The sequence below is a fragment of the Ambystoma mexicanum genome, chromosome 13 (assembly GCF_040938575.1).
Source record: "Ambystoma mexicanum isolate Mex_15411 chromosome 13, UKY_AmexF1_1, whole genome shotgun sequence".
NCBI lineage: Eukaryota > Metazoa > Chordata > Amphibia > Caudata > Ambystomatidae > Ambystoma > Ambystoma mexicanum.
Genome location: NC_090938.1, coordinates 678,936,408 through 678,961,152, shown reverse-complemented (window position 1 = coordinate 678,961,152; position 24,745 = coordinate 678,936,408).

The following is a 24,745-nucleotide window of genomic DNA, read 5'->3' as shown; positions in this document are numbered from 1 at the left end:
CCACTGCACTTTATAACCTGATGAAAAATAACAAACAACTAAAGGTAAAATGTCCCATTTCGGTAGTGCAAGTCCCAGGGAAAACATTTGTATTGGTTCTTGGAGTTTAAGACATGCACACCTTTTAAACTTTTTCAAAAAAACTATTAGAAGAAAATATCCTTTCTTGGTTTTGTGTGTGTGTTAATTTTATGATAAGCAAATGTCATTCGTCCTGTGCAATTTGGGTGGTTATGCAAAGCCAATTTAATGAAATGTGCATATTTCACCTTGATATGCTAATTTCTGCTGACGTCACATCCCAATACATTTGTTGATGAGTCCCCCACTTTAATTTTTAGGACTTGACCCTTGGCTAGCAGAGGCACCTCCCTCTGAAAGAACCAGTAGTTACCCCAAGAAGCACTGGCAGAGACATCCGACTGGGCACCCAAGGCACTGGCAGAGGCACTCACAACCTTCAATCCCCGGAAGCCGAGGCATCCATACGTGGCACCCAAAGTGCCACATCCTCTTTCCCAACGATGCACCCGCCTCCTGTAGCACCATCCAATGCACCTGCACCCCAGATTCCCAGGCTAGAAGAATCTGCGCCCCCCACAAAGGCAGAGGAGCCGATTGTGTCCCTCCCCCCACAATGCACTGGTAGCTGCTTTCATGTCCCCCCCCGCCATCCACCACAAAGCAAATGCAGGGTCACCTTTATCCCTGCAAAAGCACTGGCAGAGGCACTCCTTCCTATTAAAGCAAAAAGCACTTGCCTCAGTCCCCTCAAAGAGCCAGGAGAGGCACCTATAAGAACAGTCACCCCAAGAAGCACCTGCAAAGGCACCATCACAGACACTGCCTATCCACACACTGCAACAGGCATCTTTAACGGCAAGAGGCCGCCACCACCCCGAAAACACCAGCAGGGGCACCCACGCATGCCCGTTTCTTGGCCCGGGTTGAGGCGGGAGCTGCCTGGGGCGCAATAGCCCTGGGGGTGCGCAATTGGCCTGGTCCCTGGAGCCTGTGGAGCCTCTGGAGGGGATGAAATTCCCCAGTTTGTGGGGCGGCACATTGCCGTGGCCGTGAGGAAAGTTCCACGGGTCAGGTGCTGGCGCTGCCCCTTCTGACTGTAATGTCACATAGTATGCAATTACTACGTGACATTGCAGAAGTCGGAGGCTTCCTCTGACCACTTTCGCACCACTTGGGGTGGGGGCATAAGCACAACAATTAAAACACTTCAGGTCCCCCTGCAGCTAAAACCAGCCCCATCCATCACAATGCCAGCAGGAAACTGCTAATGGTGGTGTGAAATCAGAAAATACAATATTAAGGCTTTTACACCATGCAAAGAGAAATACACCAACACGGGCTTCTAAAGATTCCCAGAATCTTTATTGCAACACTGAACAGTTTACAAAACAAAGTACACAAATAGCTATTTGGCCGTCAGTACTTCACAGAGACCACCAGCAGGTTCAATGTGAGCAGTGAACAGGAATTGCTAGCTGGACATCAGCATATTTATACAGTTTCTTCGTAACGATGTCCAGCCTCTTACGAGTTAATCATGTACTGGGTTAGGGTTCGCGCCAGGTTCATTCCTAATTTACATATCTCGTGCATGTGGTTTACTTCTTAATACATTTACTAACAAGTACTACTATTCTCTGGATGTGACTTTACACTCTTTACACATTTGCTTCAATGCAGGTCAAACAGATGTTTCGCATATCATGTTTAAATAGCATTATTGTTCTTGTATACTTGTAGGTTAACATCGCCGATTCAAGTAATCCCCTGATCCCTAGGTCAAGAGAGGACAAGGTCTACATGACCCTAACATATAGCCTGGAGGCAGGTTGGACATTAACTCGCCTACAGAGGTTGAAGAGGTTAAAGTGAAAACAAGAGGACATAGGTCGGCCATTTTAGGCCACAGGGTGACTTTGCACGATAAACCAAAATGGCGGTCTAACCTAAAATGGAGGCTTGATTAACTTAAGGTCACGACCTTGCAATACGGATTTCCTCGCAAAGCGACTGGGCATAGGCCAACATATACAATGAAGACGAAACAATATTATATCAGTTTCGACAGTGGGCCATTAGTTACTGAATGGTTTTGTGCTGGCATTGAGATGGGAGGGAAGGTGCAGTGGGCTGTGGGGAGTGGGCGTGCCTTGCACAAACGCACCGTGGGCCCAGACACAGTACAAACGGAGAACCGTTTGGGCCCATGGTTCGTTCCTGCAAGCCAGAAAATGGCCAAAATAATAGTTTAAAGCAGCGCTATTTCTTTCATGCTGCTTCTTTCCCAAACGATATATCAATTACACTTTAAACCACTTCCATGGCACTGGTGATGAGTTTACATTATGCTGATAATAGTTTTGACCAGTGTTGCTGAGTAAATATTCTTTAAGCCACGACCCGGTTTATTTATCTATTTATTTATTTATTTATTTATTTATTTATGCAATGTTTGTCGAGTACATGGACACAGATAATTTATTTGTTTATGCAATGTATCCGACAAACATTGCATAAATAAATAAATATACAGGTGCCCGACAAACATTGCATGAATAAATAAATAATCTGGGTCCATGTATCCTTATAACAAGTCAACAGTCAGACTTTACTGTATCAAAGCATACACTTGATTCCCATTCAAATCATTTTAAAGTGATTGTTTATTGGGTTCAGGTGTCTCCTTGTCACTGCCCTTTTGGCTTAGGTTGCCTCCAAACCCCAATCAGCATCTTGTGTTCTTTGTTGGTTGTATACTGCATCCCATGCAATATTCATGGTCTCTTGGTGTGCCAAGTCCTTATTATCTGCAGCCGAAGTGGGACAGGGGCATACAATTGTCTTGGGCACCAATGAAAAAGTGGCACACCGTTGCAAAATGGCAATTCATTCCTTGTGTGACGAACTGTTTGACTTTGGGTAGGAGTCCCTTAACGGTGTAGTTTAGAAGTGGCACGCGGGATGCAGTGGGGTTGGCGTGCGGGGTGCGGTGGAGTTGGCGCACTGGATTCAGTGGGATGGTGTGCGGGGTGTGGTCGGGGTGGCATGGCGTGCGGGGTGCAGTGGGGTTGGCGCGTGCGGTGCGGTGGGAGTGGCATGTGGGATGCAGTGGGAGTGGCGAGCGGGATGGTGTGTGCGGGGGTGCATTCCTAGTGTTTCGCGCTGGGCACCAAATGAACTAGAAACGGCCCTGAACCCACGCTGCTCCCCCCGTCCAAAGCACTTGGTAGAGACATTTGAAGTTCAACCCATGATAGAAGCTAGTAGAGGCCTCCTTCCCGGTAGCACCCAACAGTAGGGTTGCCACCTTTATTTGAAGCAAAAACCGGACTTGAATCCCCGCCCACATTTTTAGTCATGCGCCTTTTCCCTGCCCCTTTTTTGCATTTGAAAACTGTAGTACAACAGCAAGGGCAGAGACAGAAAACCATGCTTGCAGTTCGTTTTTGATTAAAATAATTTCGATATAAGGCTGAAAATGGCATTTCACTTAATTACATACAATATATTTTTTGACACTGCGACGACGAAAAGCTGAACTGGTTCCGACGGAATTGGTCCCAGCGACTGCCAACCTCTTTATATTTTAAGATATAAGCACATCTTCAAAGAGGTGAGCTGGTGGTGCGTGGGGATTTCAATGCGGTGCTGGACAGAGAGCTGGATAAGTGCCCATCTTGCCAAATCAATAGATGGCCCTGATCATTTAATTTCTGAAAATGTTCTCAGTTTTAAAAGCAGCTGTAAACACAATCCCAACAGCTTTATTTTAAGCCGTCAAAGCAGTAAATCCTTGGAATAGCACAGTGTGTTGAGAACCCAGAGCAGAGCTCTAACCTGCAAGTTTCACATAAATCACTGCAGCGGGCACATTCACCCACCAAGCCAACACACCAAAAGAAAGTCACATAGAAAAGGAGCGACTGGTTCTTTAATCACTGGATAAAGAGCACACCAATAACTGAATGGTCTGTTGCAACTTTTAAGAAACTTTAGCATTATTGCCCAACTAAAATGATTGCATAGAAGCTAGAAAGTTTAAAAGCTAGTTTAGGCACATCTAGCATTAAGCTGACTCTTCCCATCACCTAGCAAACCTTTAGATAATAGATAATATTATCCAGCAGAATTGCATTCATTTTGTCAGATGAGATAAGGGGCTGAGCACACCGACTTGCGACTGACTTTTTCACGTTCCTCCTAGCCTTCCACAGCCACTGGCCTGTTATTAAATCTCCCCATTTTATCTTTGTTGTGGCACTGGTTAAGCATATCATACAGGGATGTTATAGATATCTTGGTGCGGATGAATATGTGGAGCGGACGAGTGTGTGAAGCGGATGAATGTGTGGCGCGGATGAGTGTGTGGAACAGATGAATGTGTGGAGCGGACAAATACATAGTGCGGATGAGTGTCTGGAACGGATGGACACGCAGAGCAGACGAGTAGTATTGTCAAGCCGACGAGTAGTATGTTGGGCCGATGTGTGGGTGGACCAGGTGAGTGTTGTGGACTGAACGAGTGTCTAGACTGAACAAGTGTCTAGACTGAACAAGTGTCTAGACTGAACGAATGTGGAGACTGGACGAGTGTGTAGACTGGACGAGTATGTAGACTGGACGAGGGTGCGGACTGGACGAATGTGTGGAGCGGACGAATGTGTGGAGCGGACGAATGTGTGGAGCGGACGAATGTGTGAAATGGACGAGTGTATGTGGAACGGACGAGTATGTGGAACAAACGAGTGTATGTGGAGCGAATGAGTGTATATGGAGCGTAAGAATGTATGTGGTGCTAATGAGTCTGTGGAGCGGACGAGTGTACGGAGCTGATGAGTGTGGGGAGCGGACGAACGCATGGAGCGGATGGATTTGTAGAGCGCATGAGTATGCTGAACGGAGCAGTATGCTGAATGGATGAGTACGTGGAGCTGATGAATAGTATGTTGTGTGTATCAGTGTGTAGTCAGGATGAGTGTGTAGACCAGATGAGTGTGTAGATCAAATGAGCGTACCAAACGGATGCCGACGGGAGGCGTAGGCAGACAAGAGTACATGCGCTGGGTAGACTGGAGTGCATGCGCAAGAAGATCAGGAGTGCACACATATGGAACACATGAGAGCATGCGCGAGGCACACAGGAGAATGAAGGATAGTCTTGAGCACGCAAGGTGAACCAGAGTACATGAATATGTCGAGCAGACATGAATGTGTTGGACAATCTTGAACGCCTGAAATGAACGAAACTGCATAGAACGGACCTGCCCGCACGGAATTGCGTGACATACATAATATGCATTGGAATGCAGGGAACATTTGAAAGAGCATACATCATAACACACCCCACGCTTACTCTCTCCCTTACACCACCACTCAACTAGAACACAGAGATACTATGACACCATTCGGTATATCTGTTCTCATATCTACATCTCCCGCTCACTCCACAGCACTCTAAGTAAACATTGCTGGTTTTACACCCCCCAGCCAGGCGTTCTCCTCAGGCCTAACGCAGCCACACCCGTCCTGGATAAAGCCGGCCAGAGCGAACACATACTCCTGATCTCTCAACTACCACACCTACCGCTAAGAAGCAGCTACCACTTGAATTCCGCACCAGCTGCACACATACCTGGTGCGCACACGCACCTTTGGACTCTCTCTTCTCTCTCTACTGACCCGAACTTCGGTTCCCAAGGGCGTTCAACCTACCAGCGCCTTCAGACCATACCAATGGTATATAAGGCGCTATATTAATGCAAAATAACATAACATAACGTACATAATAGTGAAGTTTCATTTTCCCACTGGAAATTCAGATCTTCAAAGTAGCAGGCTTGAAGGTTGATGTGGGCTCGAGGTCATACATGGTGTAACTCTCACTTGAAATTGGTGAGATTGATACATGTATGGAGGGGGCTGCATTTCAACAAAGCTTTAAGTACTGAGAGGTGGTCTAAAATCGCCCACCCAGTCCTGGCTGCTCATTAACCAGCGCTTTGCAATCTGGGACATGTACTGCCTTATCACGAGTTTGGCAGTAACCCTTAAATGTGGTGGTAATGCTATTACCGCTAGATTTAAGGGTCTGCCAAATCAAAGGTTCGGCAGGATTTTCTGCCGGCGGTAAAAGCGCCGAACATTCCCCATTGGGCCCAATGGCGACTTAGCGTTCCGCCAAACCTGTGATCCGGCGCTAATAGCGCTGGGGGTTTGGCGGTAACGCTAATAGCCCCAGCGGTAATACCGCCGGGGATACCGCCCAACTCGTGATGAGGCCCTTAGTCTAGCTTTTCCCAAATGTGCATACAGAATATCAAATACAAATTGGCATTGGCTAAAAAGCAAACGCTGATCACTAGTCAGCTTCTTCCCCACCACTGCCTTCTTACTCTACACGGTGGTTGTGAAGCAGAACGTTATAACCCCCAACGCCATGTTCGTCAGGGGTGAGGGGTACATCCTGTGCTGAGTGTTTCTCTGCAGTCCGGGATTCGTAGTTTTGCTTTTCATTCATCATTGCAGAGCTGAAAGGGAGTGCAAAAAAAGGAGACAGGGTGGGAAGCCCTATTGACATGTGACACTGTAACAAAGCGGGGTGTCTGAATCTGCTGTGGCTTGGATGTATTATTAATGAACATTGCTGGGTTGTTTTCATTATTAAAAACAGCAATCCAGCATACTGTTTACCGGTTTTAATAAAAAGGAAATATATTGCTTTCAAACAGTTATGATAGTATGTTGGGTTATTTATAACGCACTTAACACCCAGAGGTTTCTAAGGGCGGACCCGGGGATCGAACCTGTGCTGCTCTGTGTCGTTTTGCTTCCAAGTAAGTATGCAGTTGAGCTTTTTTTCCCCACAATAAACCAAACAGTGGGTGAAACCTGTTATCTGTACTAGGATTTATAAAATGCATATGGGTCATCACTGTAAACAGCCCCAACATTAGCACTTTGCATGAAGAGTTGGAATTTTGGACATGAAATGTCAACTGAAGGTGAACTTGCCCCATGACCCATTTCCCACTAATTGCTGCCGGCTGGACAGCCCTTACCAGACAATAGAGCTGTACATCGAAGCTCCAAGGAAGGCAAAATAATTCAAATACAATGACTAATCCCCCACACTAATGTGAGATGGGGGTTTAGATTCTATTAAAGGCAAGGAGGGGATTATTATGCATATCAATCTTTACTCTGAAACCACAGCAGCAAAGAAAAAACGTTTAGAAACAAAAAAGTTTCAACAACAGAACTAGATAAAGTTCAATGTCAATGCATGGGAAACTCCCCAAACCATCATGGAGGATAGGTCATACCCTGCAGGGGAACAATGAGCAGGGACCCTCCTCTATATATGTCCATTACTCTAACCCCAACCCCGCTTTCTGCAGCTGACTTGCACCAGACGCCCAATGGAACGGTTGAACTGTGTAGCGCGGAGAAAAGGATCCAGCGAAACCAGAGATCTCAACCTTTCCGCAGCCTGAAGCAATGAAGAAGTTCTTCTGGATAGGACTTCTCACCCGAAATCACGCACTCCAGAACTTGTAACTGCGATCCACACTCCTGAGCAGAACCTCAACTCGTACCTGTAAGAACAACAAGCAAGAAGGGTGGGTGGTTGGGAAGAACAACAAACCAAAGAATGTTCTCACTTGAACCACCTGTGCACATGCGTATCACAATTGTCATATCATATCATATCCAGGGTGGGTGGGAGGGATAATAATCGCCTCCTTGTCTTTAATAGAATCTAAACCCCCATCTCACGTTAGTGTGGGGGATTAGTCATTCTATGACAAGACAGGAGGCTCATATTATGCAAGTTCAAAGCCCTTGCATCTCATTAGTACAAAATGATCCAATATAATAGATAATATAATAAAATAATAGGAAACAATAGGAAAGGAAACATTTTTTAAATGCTTTCATTAAATCAATCTGTTGACCAATCAGAGAATTGCCCAAGACTAGGTTGCCCGAAAAACTGTCTTATAAGGCAAAGTCAAATCCACTGCAAGAAAACAGGAAATGTGCCAATTCCAGCGTTCCTTACAGGCCACCAAAACCAACTGGTTAAAAGAGGGGAAAACATTGAACAAAGTTTTCCTATACTAATAAGTTAGGACAAAAACCATCTGAAATAAACACCTATGTTGTTCAATCAAATATTCAAAACACTTAAATTCGTACCATTTTTGGGGACCTAGAAAGCAAACCAATGAAAACAAACACCTAGCTCTCCTGGAGATAAAGAAAAGTACCCCATAGGGGTGAAAGTCTTATAGGTTCCATCCCATACATTAAAGGAAGATATCGCATTAGAAACAGGACATGTCACAGAACTACACTGGGGAACCAAGAGGGAAAGACAAATCTTCAAAAGGGTAAAATGGGAGTAAAAAATCATTTTATAAATTTTGTAATAGGACAATCCATCCTGAGCCGAGCTGAAAAGCAATAGAATTAATCTACAATTGTCTTCAGACATATGTGTATACTAAGGAGGGAAGTCTTCTGGAGGCAGAAGCAGAATGGAAGAGAGGGCCCCACCTGAGAAGCTAAACCCGTCAAACCGCCAACATGGAGACCCTCAGACCTCCCGAACTCTTGAAGAAGGACTCTGCTACCATGACAAAAGGCAGATATTACAAACCTGATCCTTAAGAGGCCAAACTTGGCAAGAAGAAAAAATGTATCCGACATCCAATCACTACCATTATAGTGATATCTAAACCCCCTTGTAGGTATGCCCGGTGCTTGAACCTTGTTCCCTCCTCTGTGGTGATAAATCCCCTAGAGGATCAAAAGTAACCGAAGGAGGGCACCAAATTTCCAAAATCTTAGCAAGACTCTAAACTGCAAAGAACTGATCACTAAACGGTTAAACTGAAGGTGTACACCAGAAGAGGTCCAACCTATATTTCAGCCAATTTGCAGATCTTTGAAGCTCACAGCACCCTGAGCTGGCACCTTACTGCAAACAAACTCTTGTGAAAACCCCAAAGGTCCACCTGCCATGCAGGTGACTATGATAATCAAGTCATCAACCAAATATATATCCCAGCACTCTGGTAATCGTAGCGGCAGACACCTTCTGAAAGTTAATGTATAGACTCTGGAACGCATCGTGATAGAGGGTCATAATAACGTGGATGGGGGATAGTATCACTCCCAGACCCCTCTATCCCACCAAGGGATATTGAGCCTTCCCAAAAGAGGAGAAACCTCCCCCACTTATCCAAAGGAAAAACCTTGCAATCCAGAAGAAAACTACCCTGAGGACCACATTAAAGCCCCGCTTTACACCGTTAAGAGAAATAAATACACACTAGCGCCTCTAACCAATCCCCTGACTGTGAACAGGCTCCGGTTAACTTATTGAAATACCAGAGATTAGCACAAAGGAAAGTAACAGACGGGAGGGAAATGCTCAGTGCGAGTCTGCACTGGTCACCCGCCAGAACTCCTGTAAAAAGGAAAAAACGGAAATCATTGGATACTCCCAGAGGTGTAATATTATGATGCAATCTCCCCCAAGGATGGCAGGAAGGGGAATGAGGGGGAAAGGAATCTGGATGAATATCAATGCCCCGTAAATGCAAGGTTGAGAAGAAATCTGGCACCACTGTCCCCTCAAACCCTGAGGTCTGAGTCACTGTATTCATATGAGGCTGACTGGCCACTAAGGGAATCAGGGGAAGGAAAAACTAAGCACATTGTCCATTGCAAAACAGTACTTATACAGTACTACGAACCCTCAGGTATACGAGTGGTGCTTATCACTACTACGAACGTTGTGTGGTGTGAGGTGTTCACTTATCGATCTCAGCAGGATAAAAGACTGATGTAGACCTTTCCAAAATTAGGAACCTGTATCAGAAGGGTCAGCACGGATATGAAAACAGCACTCTATTTGCTGCACTATAGAAAAAAAAAGAAAAAAAATATATGTATATATATATATAAATATATATATATATATATATAACTAAAGAGGTTAAGCAACGCTCATGAGGGTACATAAGCCTGCGTGTACTCCTCGAGCAGAGGAGAAGTTGCAACACACTGTTAGACGGTTAGCTGAACCATAGACCAAGCTTTGGGAGGAAAACCATGGGGCAGGCTCAACTTGTCATGTAAAAAAACTGAACGGTTACCCTCGAGCTGACCCTGTCTCCACCAAAAACCAATAGAATAAGGAATGTCCAATGGGACAAAAGTAGGGGAGAACAAACGTCCCCACTAAAGAGAGCCTTAAACCCTACAGACCTCAATAGAGGCATAACGCATCATCTTTATTCTTCCTCATGTTGAGAGAAAATACTGTAGCTTAATCAGCATGGGTATTGGGTGGAGCAATTGAGGTCGGGAATCAAAACCTAAGGAAAGGACTGAGTTGCCCTGAAACTAACTGAGGTAAAGGGTGACAGAATTTTTAACTAAAAGACGAATGATAACACCAGAGAGATGGTTAGAGAGGAAGGTACAACCCCATATGGGTCTGTTTACAACCACTTCCACACTATTTTCTTTAAAGTACTTAATAAATAAAGAATATATAATATATGAAATATATATAAAATATCCAAAGAAGAGGGGTTACGCCCTCACAGGGGACCGAATCCCCGGCCCTTATATAAGCTGATACTCACTGAGCTATCTGGGCCACTGACAATTCTGAAAAACGCAAATGTGTTCCAGTCAACACTTAAACATATTGTTTATCAAAAGCGTACACTGAGCAAGTGCACCTCAACTGCTCACCCCAGCAGGGTGAGGCAACCAATAGTACACGAGGGAGCACCTCGCAGTAGGAACAAGGCGAAGCCTGAAACCGAGCAGGTTACTGCACGCCTACAAGACCAAACAATGGCGTCAGCCATATGCAGCACCTAAACAAAGCTGCCGACCTTAAGGAAGGAATACACTGAGCAAGTGCACCTGCAACTTCTCACCCGAGCAGGGCGTGATAATCAGCAGTACACGAGGGGGTAACCTCGCATTAGAACTCAGGCAGAGCCTGAAACCGAGCAGGTTATGGTGCATGCCAGTTAAGGTAATTACCCAAGTTGCCGACTTTAAGGGAGGAAACACTGAGCAAGTGTACCTCAACTGCTCACCCTAGCAGGGTGTGGACCCAGCCGTATACGAGGGGATCCCTTGCAGAAACCCCAGGCAACCTTGCCACCGAGCAGGTTACTGCACCTTTCCAGGGAAGCTAACCCAAACAAAAGAAAACTGTCAAGTTGAAGGTAGGATACACTGAGCAAGTGCAGGGTGTGATAATCAGCAGTACACGAGGGGGTAACCTCGCAATAGAATCAGGCTGAACCTGAAACCGAACAGGTTATGGCACCTACAGTGAAGGCAAAGCACATAACTTAAGAAATAAGTAAATGAATAAATAAAGAAAATAAAATAAAAACTGCAGACTGGCAGTGCATCGGGCTCTTGCGCTGGATGGTCAGACTTTGACCTAACAAACCCACAGTCTATCAGTATACATTCTTTCTTTCCAGCACTAAAGGTAAGGAAATATATTGTGTCACCAGGGATACGAAATTACAAACATTTAACAAAACCACATTTTTAATATTAAAATGTTTGTGCTATAATCTTTCTGAAGAAGTCATGAACCAACCAAATGCGCATTAGGAAATCCCTGCTCAACTGAGCAAAAAAGGTGACAATCAAATACCTCCACTGTAAAATACAATTATTTAAAATATAATAATTAAAATATCTAATCTTAAAATATACAAATAAACATGCGCTTTATTTGGGGTCTTTCTGCATGGGAGACCTGCAGCTCTATCCTTGAGCTAACTTGGCTCAGTACTGAAACAGAGGATTTTGTTACAAACATAAGCCACAGAGGCAGGCCGAACCCAAAGCCTGCAGCACCTGGAATCCCCAGGTGACCATAAATCTGTCAAGGGGCACATATTCAAACAAGAGCCCCGTGTACGCCGGGTGTCAAGCAACAGCTTCTTTCTGACCGGCGCGCAACAGGAGCCTAAAGGGTGTCACGCCCAATAAACCATTACACCTGGAATTCACAGGCGAAACAAAGAGGGAACAGTGTAAACAACACTGCTCTCGCGCACGCCAGGAGCGAAGTGTGCGAGTTGATTAATGCGCTAGAAACACCTGAGTTTACAAGCGCGAGAAATTTTTAAAGAAGAAATAAATTAGATAGCTCCCTCAAACTCACAACCTCATGGACTGTAGTCCGAAATTCAACCATTGCACCACTGCTTCAGCTGAAACATGAGGTATAAGCATAATACATATTTTCTTTTTGAAAGACACCAAAATGAAACCAACGGCCGCACGCGGCTATCCAGATACAATGTATCAAATACACAAATTCCTTTACAATAAAAGGTAATTAACACATATTTACCATATATACCATATTCAAACTAATAAAGCCTACTACTGACAAACAATATAAGACACAACTGAAAGGGGTGACTTAGCTCTGTGGTGTCAGCAGCAAAGAAAGAGGGGTTGGGGTTAGAGTAATGGACATATATAGAGGAGGGTCCCTGCTCATTGTTCCCCTGCAGGGTATGACCTATCCTCCATGATGGTTTGGGGAGTTTCCCATGCATTGACATTGAACTTTATCTAGTTCTGTTGTTGAAACTTTTTTGTTTGTAAAAGTTTTTTTCTTTGCTGCTGTGGTTTCAGAGTAAAGATTGATATGCATAATGTGAGCCTCCTGTCTTGTCATAGTATTGAGAGCCCCGCAAGAGCCAAGTCCTGGCAGCTCTGAGGCAGCTTATAAAAAGGCCCTCTTTTAGGACACCTTGAAGCGGCCTCCAACAGGTGGGACCCTGCTTGCATCGGTGGGGTGAAACACCTTCCCTGCCTCCCCCACCAAGGACAGTCCTCCATATCTGCAGGTGGGTGGAGCGGGTTTGGGCTAAATCAGGGGGTTTCACCCATGAATCCTCGTTTTTACCTTCCCCAGCCCGGCACTCTCAACCCTTCCCCACTGCGTCCTGGGAATCATGCCTACATCGCCCTGCAATGCCACCTGCCTCCACCCTCTTCACACGCTTACCTGCTCATCTGCAACAACTTCCTACTTCTGGTATGCAGTCTTTTCTAGGCAGCATTTCCTGGGGTGTCTCTTTAAGAGGCGGCCCAAGAAACTAGGTCTGAAGACTGGATGCCACGATAGAGGCCAATTGCAAGAGTGACCAGGGTAGGGGAAAGTATCATCTTTGGATGACGGGGGGGTGGAGGGAGGGGAATCTCAAGCAAGTGACTGCATATTTCACCGTTGGAGTTGAGGGTCCAAGGGCAGGCCAGTAGACAAGGCAGTGTGTTCGACAGAGCAAGCCAGTAGGGTCGCTGGATGCCCGACAGCAGAATGTTTGATGTGGGACAAAGCATGGTTGCTAAGGTGCCTGTCTTTATGACGTATATTACCACAAGTAAGGGAGCTAGTCCAGAGCAGCATTGCATCAGCAGACTCCACAGTAGGGAAGGGGTGGCCCCTGGAAAGGCATACACAAGCCTTCTCTCCCTACGCCCCCAAGACTATGGAATCTCCTCCCCGTTGGCATCAGACTCACCCCCGCTCCTACAATTCAGAAAAGAACTCAAGACCCACCTCTTCAAGGAGTCTCTCCTCAACACCTAGGCTATCACGTCGCTCCTCTCCTCCCAGCCACCCGGTATAGCTGTACCCCTCCTCTGTCCCCCTCTGTATCCTACCCCCCTGTATATCTGGTCTGTTGTTACCACTGAAAAGCGCTCCTTTATGCATCTGTACTGTTGTATACCTCTGTAAAGCGCTCCGTTATACATCTGTACTGTTGTATACCTCTGTAAAGCGCTCCGTTATACATCTGTACTGTTGTATACCTCTGTAAAAGCGCTCCTTTATGCATCTGTACTGTTGTATACCTCTGTAAAGCGCTCTGTTATGCATCTGTACTGTTTACCGGTGTAAAGCACTCCGTTATACATCTGTACTGTTGTATACCTCTGTAATACATCTGTACTGTTGTATACCTCTGTAAAGTGCTCTGTTGTGTATCAGGATTGTTGTATACCTCTTCAAAGAGCTCTGTTGCTTCTCAAAGCCAGGCCGGCACTCAATAAATACCATCATAATAATAGCCTGGGGGAGTCCAGTCTAGAGTGTGTCACCTGGATGGATTATGGGCACCATTAACAGATGAAAGTCCTCGTGAGAGAGCATCATGGGATGATGGTCAGAAACCAGCTGGGTCTCCCACCTACAAAGGCATGTGGCTGAGTTGCTGGAGTGGACAGCGTGGCAGAAGGGCAACGTGGAAGCAGTCATCTTGCCTGCAAACTCCTCTGCAGTGCCTGCCTTGGTGCCAGGCCAAAAATAAGAAATTCAATAGGTAATAACATAATTCCTTTTTTTGCATAGTGTTAATATGCCCCTGTGAGAGGAAGCAACACACGTTTTATTTAATGTATTTATTTGTATTGCGGCGAAAGCCCGCAGGCATCGGGCGCAGACATATAGACTCAGACTTACATAAAAGACAGGACAACAGTCCTGTGCATTGCGGACGAGAAAGAAAAAACAGAGCCTGCTGATTAAGGTGAACAACTCCACTCTATTTTGGACTATGTGTTAAAGGTGTGAACTAGCATGACAAGTATATGCCATGTAGAAGAAAGGCAGGCGTGGGTAGCACTAAAGGGTAGAGCAGGCTGCCTACTGGTGTTGCCACATCAACCTGTTTGTACCTTGGGACCTCGAGGGAGCGCTCGGGGATAGAAGCAATCGCGGCCTAGAGGTGTAACGCAGGTGGGTTCCAGTGCACAGACACTGGCACCCAACACTGAAGGCAAAGGCTGCAATGAAGTGGAAAAATTGTTCTAGGAAATCGGAGGAGCTAGAAAGTATGCATGCCCCACACGGTTGGTGCAGAGGGGTAAGGACTGACTACCAAAGAGTGGTCATGCTGAAGCGAGGGTCAGAATGTGAAAGAGAGGCTACAAGGGGAACTGGGTCAGAAATGCTGGAAGCTATTTAGTTGCTGCTTCCATCCTAAGAGAGTCTGGTTAGCTTGACGCCAACAGCAACCAGGAGCTACTTTTGACTCCCTGGGCCAACTGGTGCTAAGCAGACATGTTGATGCAATATTAACTCTGTATGTTCGGGAATGTGTATAAAGGACACATTTAAGGCACATTTAAAGCATGGTGAATCATAGATGTTATCTTATGAAGCTTTTCTAATGCACCAATCGTCACCATAGTGATCTTACAGCGCCGGTACTTTGTCTGAGAAAATCCATATTGTGCCCCAACCAGGGGCCAGCAGACCATAGTGTGTGCAAATCCCAGATCTATAATAATGGACAAACGTTTCGCGTTTGAATCTCATCTGCACATTAGATGTGTGGAGCGCTATTAACTGGCTCTTGGCTCCCCAGTGGTGACCCTGGGGCTACCTTTAGCTCCTGCTGTCAAATCCTAATTTTGATCCGTAGTAATGTATTGTTGAATGCACTGCTGATCGCATTGTGAACTGGTGCTGCTGCAGTGATCAGTAAAGAGTGGTTTTCCCTATAATAGGCACTTCCATTTCTTGGCATGAAATTGAAAATAGTATAATAGTATCCTCAGAGGAGATGGCGATTTAGAACATTTTAGAGGCCTCTAGAGGAATTGCAAATTCTTTCAAACACAAACTGATCTTTTGAAATGTACTGAAAATTAAAATGAATATTCCCATTAAAAAAAAAATCAGAACAATGACTGAGGAACTTATTGTGGACATTTTCTTGAAGAGACATAAGATTGCATTCATTATGTGGACCCACAAACATACCTCTCAATTTACTGTAGGACTAAACTATTTAATAATCTAACACTAGTCCTATTGTAGACGGGGGGCCAAATATGACGCTCATGGCCCCCACACGACTGTCAAAACGAAGGCAGAGAAACGACAGATGTGCCTCACTCTTAGGCTCATCACCACAGTCGTTGATTTATTTCAGGTGTCAGAAGCGTTATACTCTCAGACAGCCGTTCAGACCATAACCAATCGTTGACATTGATTTAAAAGAAGAGTATTGTTTGAAGACAATGTTGAATTTGTGAATTGTTGAAATCCCGATTTGAGGTTAATTAAGTATTGGTAAGTGTTACATAAGGTCCCGAAAAGGAGGGCTACACCTCTTCAATATTTATGCAAGTCCCTCCCGTGGTATCAAGTCAAAATACGCAAGTATAGCATGGAATGGACTTGTGATACAGAGGGCAAGTTAGCAGAGCCATAGCCCAAAGACGGAAGCTTTTCCAAGTGTATACAGCAACAAATGACCACCTATTTACAGGCAGCCTACAAGGGGAGTAAATTTAGCAAGCAATTGGCCATATTAGAGTTATGGAAAATGTTTCAGGATGCTAAAGGGGAAGGGGACTTGATTCTGTGGAATTGGATGCTGAGCCAACGGGACATGGGGGACGAACAGCCCTCAGCTTCCCCTCCCCCACCCCTCCTCCTCCTCCTCAAACAGCAGACATAGACACAGCAACATAAAGCAAGGGATTTTAATCCATGAAGGAGTTAAAAGCAGCGGCGGGATACACCAATCCCACTTTCGCACCTCCCGAGTATAGTGGCAAAGGAGCACTTGATGGCACAATGAAAGCGAGTACAGTAACGCGAGACATTAGCAGTGAATGTAAGGAGCGCAGTGAGATACAAACTAAGCTAAAGGAGAATGACTTGGGGAAGATGGGGCTTAGTGAAGGCCAATAATTGATAGTATCGAATGTATGCATAGGCGCACAGATATTGCTAAAACTAGATGAAAAAAGGAGCAAGCGAGACAGGGCACCTGGGGAAGGAATTATCGAGTAGTAAAGATGCTGAGGAGCAAGCTAAAGAATGGGCGTAGATAATGGAGGAAGTGCATAGAAGGGAAAGGGAAGAAAAGGAGGAGAGTGAAAGATTGCGAACAGAACAGGCGCGAGCAGAAGCATGAGAGAGAGAAGAAAAAGAGGGAGGAAAACAAAGGGAGCTAGAAGACATAGCAAGGAGAAAAGCAGGAAGGGGCAATTGCAGATAAAGAAAGAGAAGTCGAGCGGCTTGTTAAAGAACACCGACGAAGAGACAGAGAGGAGCACAGGAGCGAACGAGACAGAGACAAGAGCAGAGAAAGGCACTCTTAGAAAGCGGTAGAGATTTAGATGGACTTGGCATGTTTACATGATAAGGATGGGGACAGTAAAAGAAGATGGTTAGGGTAACTGTATAGGAGTAGGAGAAACAGCACAGTGGCCATACAGGCAGATAGGAGTGCAGGGGGAACCCTCTTTGAGGGAGGAACGCAGATAGAGCAAAGGGAAAGCAGCAGGAAGGCACAACCTTAAGGAGATTTAGCTTGTGGAAGACAGAGAAGGGGACAGTGGCAGTAGTATGGGAACCATGGGGTTAGACGAGGACTCGCAGGGGAGTGAGGACGATGAGGAGAGAAGACACTCTCGCCGCTCCAGGGAAGCAAGCCTGGACACAGAAACAACATGGGGAGGTGAAGAAAATATGAGTAGAGGAGAGGAGGACATTGAAGAGCGACTGCTGAACCCTAAGGAGACTTTGTTAACTGCGGGGCCTGGCAAGTGGATTTATGAAATTGAAAGGCTGACAGCAGGGATGACATTAGCGGTATGTGACATGAAGAGTCTACTCTCAGCCATTCTTGGGGAGGTAGCTGACGATATATGGAAGAGAGCAGGGTATCCCGGAGTGACAGCACAAAACATGGCACATAGTGGCGTGCCATTCGCTAACTGCAGAGCGGCCATATACCAAGCCCTAAGGGTGCAATACCCAAACACCTCGGATATAAGTGCAATTATGGCACACAAAATGCGTGAGGCTGAAGACCCACTTCAATATATTCAACAAAGTCAATAGAGATGGCATTTGAGACAAGAGAACCGTCGGACAAAACAGTGGGGTTATTTTACCACGTGATGTCAGGGGTTACCTGAGCAACAGCAAAAGCAGTTTAAGAAGCTAGTGGGGATGGAGGCTAAACCGTGGTAAGGATTCTGCTAACCATAGTGCATTCTTGCAGGCTAATGCAAGAGAACGTGAGAAAGAAGCATGAGGTGAGGTATACGAGAAGAAGCGAAGTCAGTGCAGAAGAAATTATCGAAGTATACAATGGAAGGGGCAATGCTGACAAGCGGAGAGGGAGTAGTTACTCAGCATGTGCAGAATAGACCACAGATGGCAGGGGCAGGTTTTGTAGGATGAGGGAATATGATTCATTGGCCATGGGTACGAGGAGGGATACCTTGAGGAAGAGGGTTCAGACACCCAATGCAGGAGGGTTTCATGGGGGACAGCAAAGACCGACAGGGGTTCCTGCACAATGTTGGGTGTACAGACAGATTGGCCTCATATTGTGAGTGTGCAGATACAGGGGTGGGATGCATAAGAACAGGGGAATACAGCAACAGCCCACATATCTGACAGAGTAGACTGACTATTACGCTCAAGATCACATACAAGCATACGCACCACAACAGACACATACGCAAGATATGCAAACGCAGCAATACCAGCCCATGACGCATGCATTACAGACGCAGGGACACATGCAGCCATCACAACCAGCATATCAGGCACAGGGTCCACAGAACATGATGACTATGGCACATGAAGACCTAACGATGTTGACACCCGTGCGAATGCTGGGAGGAGCGACTGCTGGAGGGGGCAATCCATTTACAGCAATGAGAATGTCAGTATATCTACAATAAGACAGCCCACAGACAGGCCTGATGTGTTTGATCCTCTCTGTTACACCCAATCCAGCTGAGGAACCACGTATAGGGGTGACTATAGGTGACAAGACATTTTCCTCTCTTGTGGATACGGGGGCACCTAGGTTTTGTATTAGGAAGGGGAGATATTCAATGTCAGGCATTGCCATGAATGGACAGGGATTTTCGGGGGCGACTGATTTGGTTTGTTTTACTGACGATTTACCACTTTCTGTGGGAGAACATGACTTGACCATGCCGCTGTTATTTTCCTGACAGACACCAGTGAATATAATGGGTAGAGACATGCCAACTGAACATGACCATTTCATTCACAGACAAGGGGATACTGTGCTCATCACTGGAAATTCATTATATGAACATGAGGGAAATCATCCAAGCTTATTGTGGACAGACGGGACAGAGGGGGGGGGGTGCCAGTAGACATTGAGTTGTTTCAATATGGGGTGGAAGTATTGATAGCATGGCTTCCAGGGATACAGGGCAGACTGTTACACGTACATAAAGAGTTATTATTTAGACCAGAGATTCCCTTGACGAAAAGGAAGGAAAGGTGATCCCAATAGAACTTAAGGCTGTTCTAGTGAGAGATAAGAGAATAATATTGCATGGGACTGACAACACAGGACAAACATGGAGGACAGTAATTGCAGTAGGTGAAGGATGCAGATTGACTGACGTGACAGATGAGATGATGTTTGACATGAGCATTACACATTGGGTAAGAATACATTACAGGGAAGTGCCACAGAGAATGGCTGTGTTGCGAAAACCACCACCGCCATTTCTCGAAGAAGATTTAGGGCGGGTATCCAGTGTCATATGGACCAATAGTGCCTAAGACGTGGGAATGTTAAAAGGGGTAGTAGCAGTCAAGATAAAGCTTAAACCAGGAGCCATTTCACCGAGGGCAAGACAGTATCCCCTATCGAGGGAAGTGGACAAGATTATTTATGAGACAGGAAGTAGACAATGGTATTTATGAGACAATCGCCGCATTATTGAAGCGAGGCATTCTGGTACCTTCAGAATCGCAGTGTAACACAGCAGTGTATCAGGTGAAAAAGGCAACAGGGCGATCATGCTGTTTTATTCGAGATTTGCGTCCCTTGAACCAAATTGTTGAAGCAGAATTCCCATTAGTTCCAAATCCAGTGACAATTCTGTATAGCATCCCGACAGAAGCTACCCACTTCACGGAAATAGACTTGAAGAATGGCTTCTTTTCTATATCACTTCATGAAGAATCACAGGAATTGACATTTCTATATAGAAACCGGAAGTGGAAACATACAAGATTACCACAGGGGTATTGTGAGTCACCTTCCATCTTCAATAAGGATCTTCAGATGGATCTAGGCAACATACAGATGGCGAGCACAATCATACAATGGTGTCCGGTCAAAGGTTTGAATCCAAAAGGATCGAATGCCATAGGGTCGAGTCAATAGGACCTAAAACAAAAGGGTTGAATTTATTTTTTTAAATATATATTTTTTTTGGGTTTCCGGATAGGAAAAAAAAGTGTTTTTTTACCACAAAAAAGGGGGTTGAGGGGGGACCCCCCCCCTCCGAAAATAAAATAAAAAATAAAGAAAAAATAGACCCTTTTGTTTTCGGTCCTTTTGATTCGACCCTTTTGTCATTCGATCCTTTTCATTCGAACCTTTGACCTATAACCTCATACAATAGGTGCACAATATTTTAATTTGTAGCAAATCAGAGGAACAGTGTTGAAATGACTCTGTATACTTGCTGGCAGAAAAGAGCCTTGACAGAAAAGGGTTACAAGGTGTACACAGCAAAATTACCGTATGGAAGTGCTATATATAGGGCAGCTAATATCACAAGAAGGGTGACAAGGGACTCAAGACAGGGCGGAGTCTATCTGCAGGACACCGATGCCACATACAATGAGAGAAATGCTGCAGTCTTTGTGCCTTTGCAATTATTGCAGAGCATGGGTGTTTGACTATCGCACATATACAAGACCCTTGTTGAGCAGGCTCAGGGAGACACAGAGTGGGAATGGCAAATTGTTATGGGCACACAAAATGACTGAAGTATTTGAAGAGCTGAACAAAGCAATATGCACAGCTTAATTTCTAGGGATCCCAGATTATCACAAAGAATTCCATTTGTTGTCACAATCCAATGGAGTAGTGATGACTGCGGTACTCACACAGAAGACAACCCTAGGATACACACCACTAGCTTATTATAGTGGACGTTTAGACCCAGTAATGGAAGGAAATTACCCTTGTGAACAAGCTCTGGCTTCTGCCAAATTCACTGTAGAGAAGTCAGCGAGTATTACTCTGGGGTGTAGCACCACACTTTACGTGGAGCACGCCCTCTTTGCAATTCTCGAAAGACCCAAGAGTACGTTGATCACACGGAGAGCTTCTGGATATGAGATAATTATCTCAAATCCAGCAATAAATGTACTGAGGTGCCAGACTGTGAACACTGCAACATTTCTAGCCGAACCAGTGGATTAGGAAGATTATGTACATGACTGTACCACGTATATAGAACAGCATGAAGACGTTCCCAAAGTGGGGGAGAAGCCACTTGAGGTCTAAAAGTGCTTCATACTGACGGGTCATCCACAATATACCAGACAACGGGGAAAGACAAACAGGAACAGCAGTTGTGAGACTAAAAGCAGACGGTACAGTAGAAGTAATAGCAAGCGCGAGACTGCCTTCACATTTTTCAGCGCAAGCAGCAGAATTAGTGGCTCTCATAATGGCATTAGAAGCGCACAGAGATCAGGAAGTGACTGTATTCAGATTTGGCCTACGTGACGTCTACAGTACACTCTGGGCTGTCACAATGGGAGAGGAGGGGCTTTCGGTGTGCTGACAGCACACCAGTGCAGCCAGGGTCAGACTGGGACAAGAAATAGGCCCGGTCACCCCAAAAAAAGTGGCCCACCACTCACCTCACGACCTTTGACCTCTGATGACATCAGCAGAAGTGATGTCATTTAACCCCACCCCAAAGTGACATCCCGGGAAGCGTTGAAACACAACCTTTCACCCCTTGACAAAACAGGAAGTGGCATCAAATAACATTGTTCCTAAGTACACTAAATTACTGTGAATCCAAGCAGACGTCCAAGGCCAAATGATAATATGTTATTGTATAACACTCACGCTTAGCTCTTTTTTATAGAACAAATATGCATACAATATCACCCAACCTGTGTTGGTACTCATTTATTGACCTAAGAAGGATGAAAGGTTTTTTGAAAAAGAAAAAAAAAACATTTGAAAAAGAAACAAAAAAATTTCAATTTTATGTTCTTCCAAACCGACCCAGGCATGGCCAGAAACCAGCCCCCACTCCCCAGGGACGATTTCGGCCTGGCCATGGGCCGAAAGGCCAATCCGACCCTGAGTGCAGCATGCACCCCTATTGGGCAGACTCATAGAAGCACTTCAACTCCCAGCAGAAATAACGGTCGTGAAGTGCCAGGCCCAAATGAGGGGAGGGGGGCATAGTCTCCCGGGGCAATGAAGCAGCAGATGCAGAAGCGAAGTACACAGCATATTTTTCTGAAATAACAGACTTTGATACCCCATCAAACACACATATCCATGTACGCAATATGATTCTAAAGGAAGGCTATAATACATTACCAGCTATGCAGATAATGGAGTTTCAGGGAAGGGCTCAGACAGAGGAGAAGGAATTATGGGTGAGAACGGGATGTTCAATGTCCCCCATGGATGCTTTGTGGTGACAGGAGAAAACAGGTAAGCTAGTACTCCCAACAGCTTTTTTGCACATTGCACTAATGCAACAGAATTTTCCTACTTATATGGGTAAGGATGTTCTTGCTGCTCACATTGGGGAAGAGGGGTTCTGTCCAAATATGGCGGAGCATGTAGCCGCATTTATGGAAAACTGTTACCTGTAAAATGTTCACAGCAGGACATACCTTACATATAGTGAGAGGAGCCCGACCCTGCCCTATCGGGCCTTTCCAACATCTCCACATCAACTATATCAACATGATGCAGGTGTGCCAGGGCTACTGCTACATAATAGTGGTTGCATGCCCGTTTTCCTGATGGATCGAAGCTGGTATCTGTTCACAACCCAATACCCTCAGAGCAGCAAAATTCCTTGTTAGAGAGGTATTCCCAAATTGGGGGGGTGTGAGGTCCTGCGGTCAGACAATGGGCCTCATTTCCCGATTGAGCCTTTTGAGCATATCACAGCCCTACTGGGCATACAGCACAAATTCGCCTGTGCCTATCACTGCAAGCGAACAGGCTTTGTGAGCGCCTCAATGGCCTGCTCAAAGAATAGATTTAAAAAATAAAAGCCACGTTAAAAAGGGATGACTTCACTGTTTGCCCTTAGCACTGTTCGCTTTCCACAATCAGCCCGAATCAGTCCACCACTTAACTCCCCATGAGGTGGTAACAGGACGGTGCATGCGACTGCCCCTAGCTCCTCCCACTAGGGAATTGACAGATGCACATGCAACTTCTAATGTTTTTGGAGATTAAATGTATGAATATGTGGCTACCTTGATGGTTAGTATGTCTTGTGTATATCGCCAACTGCAGGCACAAAAGGAGAGATTGAAGAACAGCAAGGAATATAACATAACAGCCTCAAATGAAAGACTTCTCTAATAGCCACTACTTTATCAGGGGGATACCATCCTACTGTGAAAGTTTGTGAGGCCGTGGTAAAAACCCAGATTTGAGGGGCATTAGTGGTGTGAAGCCCTGTCGAGGTAAGACCTTGTCCTGTCTAAAAGAAGAGTATTTGATGGAAAAAGAAGACAAAGACAAAGAAGAAGGACAACAACCGTGGATAACACAGTCCAGAACTAGAGAGTTAGGGACAGACAATACACACACCTAGAGTAGGCACATGTTCTTTTCCTTACAATAGGTATTCGTCGAGCAAGTAAGGACTGTCCAATCCATATCATTGTCAATAAATGTAATTCCTTATAAGAATGTTTTATCTGATTCGTGATTCGGACAGAGACTGAACAAATGATTCCTCCAAGGCTATTTGTTCATGCCTTTCTGCTATATGTAGGCCACATCTACCCACAGCTGGCACGCGGAAACCCATCTATCATTACTCTGCTTGGTGATTTGAGAATATGTATAGTATGGGAGCGATTGTTCCTCACAGCACTCGCCCAATACTATAGATGTGGAGCTTAATTTAACACACACTAACCTAATAATAATTATTTCTCAGGCTTTTCAGGTGAGTTTCACAGACATTTGGACGGTGAGTTTCACAGACTTTTGGACCAAGACAAAGAAACACTCAATACTAACAAAATGGGAAATATACTACAAACTGTTGTGATAATGTTTTGTGCCTTCTGCTGTCCCTACCTCTTTACACTCCTTGTCCTACAAAGATTGTTGGTTACACAAGCACAAGCTTTGACCCTCTTTATTGTAACCCCAATCCATGCTGTTATGGAAGCCATATCTGGGCAAGCAATAAGCACTGCTAGGGAAGTAAAGAGATTTAGGTGCAGTGCAAAAGTAGATTTTAACCAGGTAAATTCCTATATAACTGATTTGGCTCGTATATACAATAACATGTGGTATAGCCACATGGCCAAAATGGGGAAGGAAACGACAAAAGAGACGTTATGCCTGCTCTCTCATTCCCTATCCCATGAGTGCATCCAGAATGTTTGTGGCACTGAAATTCCAGCGGCAAGAGCACAATGCATCATGCATTAATTACTCTGCACCACAAGAGAATAGAAACACTTGTGTACAGGCGTTATAAATGCCATATCATATCATATTAAGAGGACGATTTCAAGGTAAACAAGCAACACTAAGGTGGAAGCCCAAGAAGACGTTGTGGTACGAAGATAACTTCATCAAGACTCAGG